The sequence below is a fragment of the Lottia gigantea genome, assembly GCF_000327385.1.
Source record: "Lottia gigantea unplaced genomic scaffold LOTGIsca_7, whole genome shotgun sequence".
NCBI lineage: Eukaryota > Metazoa > Mollusca > Gastropoda > Lottiidae > Lottia > Lottia gigantea.
The window spans coordinates 2,907,456-2,911,984 of NW_008710370.1; positions in this window are offsets into that span (position 1 = coordinate 2,907,456).

The window sequence follows — 4,529 nt, forward strand, 5'->3', positions numbered from 1 at the left end:
TAATAACCATCAAATTCTTTTAGTTTAGATAGTTATAAGTGTGGTCGATCTGAGCCTATTATTTTCATCAGCAGTTCAATTGATGTTCTGAATATGAACACGATCTTCTCTATTCGCGACAACATCAAGTATTGCCATGACTTGTAATTCTTTGCTGGGACTGGTTAGTAAAATTAAATTGCAGTCCAGATAATGGATCCAGATATACTCAGCTAAAGACTCTTTTGAAATTGTATTTCTTACAACCTAATTTAGATACTATTCATACTGCTCACCCATGTTTTGCAACTCGGTGCATTTCGGTTTGAAGCATGGAAATGTATGATAAAAGCAAGTTCTCACAAAGAAAGAAAAACTTTCCACATGTCTTGTAGTTGTATTTTAGTTGATCAGGATTACAATGTTGAAATTTAGCATTTTAGTTGATAAATTTCTTTGCAAACAATTTAGCAATTTGCATTAGAAGTCTACGATTCTTGGTTATGGAACCGACCAGTCTTAGTCGGAGAGAATCATTCACCATCTAGTATAAGTGGCTCTTAATGCGAACGATATTATTTGCTCAATGCTGTAGCCAGCTGATACAACCCCTCAGTCAGCCGAAAATTGGCAAGCTGGCTGACGAGTAATTCCACTAGTAGTTTTTTTTTAATTTTTCAGCCTCAAAATATTATTGTCATTCTTAGAATGCACTAAAATGTTCTTCATAGACAACACTAAATTTATTTATTTGATACCGCCAAGGCAAGAATAATTCTAATAGATCGGTCAATACTGTCATCGTTTTCAGTAATTTATTTAGCAATGCAAAAAGTATGTAAATCACAAGACCGATACCGTACAAGTAAATGCAATCACAGTGGCGTTTAAAGAGGGGGACATGGCACCGGATGGAGGTATTTTGGTCACAGTAATACGGGCACATGGTCTTTTGGTCACAGTAATACGGGCACATGGTCTTTTGGTCACAGTAATACGGGCACATGGTATTTTGGTCACAGTAATACTGGCACATGGTATTTTGGTCACAGTAATACGGGCACATGGTATTTTGGTCACAGTGATACGGGCACATGGTATTTTAGTCACAGTAATAAGCGCACCAGCACGAACATGGGTTTTGACATGGTTCCACAAATGGGGCGTTGTTTGGACACGATGGGGCACCAGTTAATTTGGTCACAGTAACAAGGGAACAAGGTAATTTTTGTCACAGCAATGAGGGCACAATGTCAAGACACTGAGCTGTCCTGAAACTATCCGTATGCGCTCGGTCACCAAGCACAGGGAATATATACTAGTGCCTTTTTAAACATTCACATGAAATGGGGGGGGGGGGGGGGGGGCGTATATTGCCTTCACGAATGTCGGTCCGTCCACAATTGCTCGTAAACACTCCACAAGACACAATTCTTGACGGATTTTGACGATACTTGGTATGAGTGTTCGTAATCACCCAAGGGATGAACCCTATTGAAAATCAGAAGAATCGACAAGTATTTAGTATAAGTTATTGCCCTTGTTCTTGAAAACGCGTTCAATTTTTAGCTTGTAAACACTCTAAAAGGCACAATTCTTGAAGGATTTTGACAAAACTTGGTGTGAGTGTTCGTAATCACCCAAGGATGAACCCTATTGAAAATCACAAAATTCGAAAAATATTTAGTAGGAGTTACTGACCATGTTCTTGAGAACGCTTTCAATTTTTAGCCCGTGAACACTTAAGAATGCACAACTCTTGACAGATTTTGACGTAATTTGGTGTGAGTGTTAACACCCAAGGATGAACCCTATTGAAAATCAGAAAAAGTTAAAATATTTAGTAGGAGTTATTGCCTTTGTTCTTGAAAACTTGTGCAATACATATCTCGTAAACATTCCAGAAGGCTCAATTCTTGACAGATTTTGACGAAACTTGTTGAAATGTTTTATTATCATCGAAGGATGAACTCTATTGAAAATCCAAAAAGTCATAAATGGTTCATAGGAGTTATTGACCTCGTTCTTGAAAACGCTTTCAAGTTTTAGCTCTCAAACACTAAAAGGTGTGATTCTTGACGGCTTTTGACAAAACTTGGTTTTATTATTCAGTATCGTGCTGAATGTTGAATATTTGCCTTCTAGAGTTTTCATGAGCTAAAAATTGAACACGTTTTCAAGAACAAGGGCAATAACTCATACTCAATATTAGTATTGTCAAAAAGAGTTCAAAAGAAGTGTATGACTGAAGGTTGAATATTTCATCCAAATTGGTCCAAGTCGTGCACTGTAGACTCCGTTATTTAAGGATAGATCTCAATTTTCACAACTTCTTAAAGGGACAGTTTCGCCATCCGTTCTGCCTATCGTATCTTAGAAATGGGAAATTTCTATTAAAACTTAGCAGTGATAGTGTCCACAGCACTAATTTGTGGATCCTTTTAATGGATCCTGTGAGTTTTCCTTTGTGGTAAATTTTGAATATTTGTTGTTGTTTTGTATCTCGCATTTGTACCCTTGATATGAATTTAGAATACATACCTTAGTGGTGAATCTTGTTTTCAAACCTATTTTCTATACTTACCATGGTTGTGATCTCGTATATATATACCTCAGAGATGGATCTTGAATATTTTCCCTTGAGATTTTATATTTGTATTTTAACCCAGTGAGGTATCTTGTATACTTACCCTAGTTGTGGGTCTAGCTTACTTACCCTATTGTTGAATCTTGTATACTTACCTAAATGGAGAGCCTTGTATTATCTTTCCTAGTAGTGAATCCCCTTTACTGACCTAATGTTGGCTTTTGTTTACTTACAGTAGTGGTGAACCTTGTATATCTGTCATAGATGTGGATCTAGTATATCCAATACCTGCCCTATTGATAGATTTCATTGTTATTGTTGAAAGCGTATATTTGCCATAGAGATGGATTTGAATACATAACCTATCTTATATATGTGTACTCTAGTGGTGTGTCTTGTAAATGTGTACCCTAGTGGTTATCAGCAAATGGTTGGCTAGGTCGTTGGAGACCCGTTATTCCGTAAATTCATCTATAGTGGTGAAAGTGGGAGTGTAGATTTGGACACCGTGGATTCGTACCGTTAAAGGGTACCAGACATCATTGCTGAATAGGAAATGAAGGACATTTTTAATTGTGACGAAACTGATTTGTTTTACCGTGCGTTACCAGACAAAACCCTGTCGGTCAAGGGTCAAGGCTGCATAGGCGGGAAATCAGCTAAGGAATGCTTAACGGTTTTGTTTTCTTGTTCAGCTACTGGAGAAAAGTTGCGTTCTTTTGTAATCGGGAAGTCAGAAATTCCTAGGTGTTTTAAGAACGTTAATGTTTAAATGTTAAGTGAGTTAAATCTGGAGGTTTTTTTCGAAACTATTATGTCCTAAACATTTTGTGTTTGTTGTTCTTCGTGTGTTCACTTCTTTTATTTAATTTCGCATTTCTCTTTCCATGTGTTATGTACAAATAGAATAAGAATACATAAATGACCAACCAACTCTTTAAAGAATGGTTACGAGACGTCGAACGACACATGAAGAGCCAGAAGAGGCACACTCTTATGTTTCCGGACGATGCCTCGTCACATGGTGATCTGAAATATTGTCAAATAAAGTTAACATTTCACCGGCTCTAGAGAAAAGGAATGTTCCTAAATATATTTTTGATTTCTTTTATAGACTCATATTGATAAGAATCTACCATTTCTTAGCTTTCTGGATACATGTATATCGAGTGTAAAACACAGGCTTGCGGCAAGTCTGGCAAGCGAATACGTCCACTAGCAGCTTGATAAAGAGCTAAATGTGAACTGTAAAACAAACTCTATATCATAGTTTGATGCAATAGCACACTTAGCTTGTACATATCTCTCTATTGAAACTACCTGGTTATACATTAGGTGGCAGACAGCAAGTTTGCTGTCTAGAAGCTAAAACTAACTTTAGTGTTGTTAAACTTAAATTTAACATAAATTTTACTTGGTTTATTGTGTTGATCCTTTTCAATAAATGTCACAGTACCAAAACTTCCATTAATCAAACCAGTAGCAACATCTTAATTTATAACTAACATTACGTTCATACCCAAATAAATTATTAAAATATCTACCAGAGGACTTCCAGGACATTTTTTCATAAACGTATAATCTGCATCAGCTTTCAGAATAGATATCAGAGTTTTATGCGATATCTCTCAAGAAAATCATCGGATCCTCACCAATTTCAATAGTGCACATCTTCATAATGATACTGACACACATACAAACAATCAAAAGAATCCATGGAGAATTGTAGGCTGTAGAGTGAGCACGGGGTAAATGTGAACGGACGGATGGACAGACAGGGGCAACTACAATATACGCCCATATTTACGTGTGGGCTCGTAAAAACGTCCTTAAGTTTGACTGGTAGTATCTCAGTAGTGCACATCTTCATAATGATATTGACACACACAAAAGATCAAAAGATTCCATGGAGAATTGTAGGCTGTAGAGTGAAAACGAACGCGATATCAGAGTTTTATGCGAT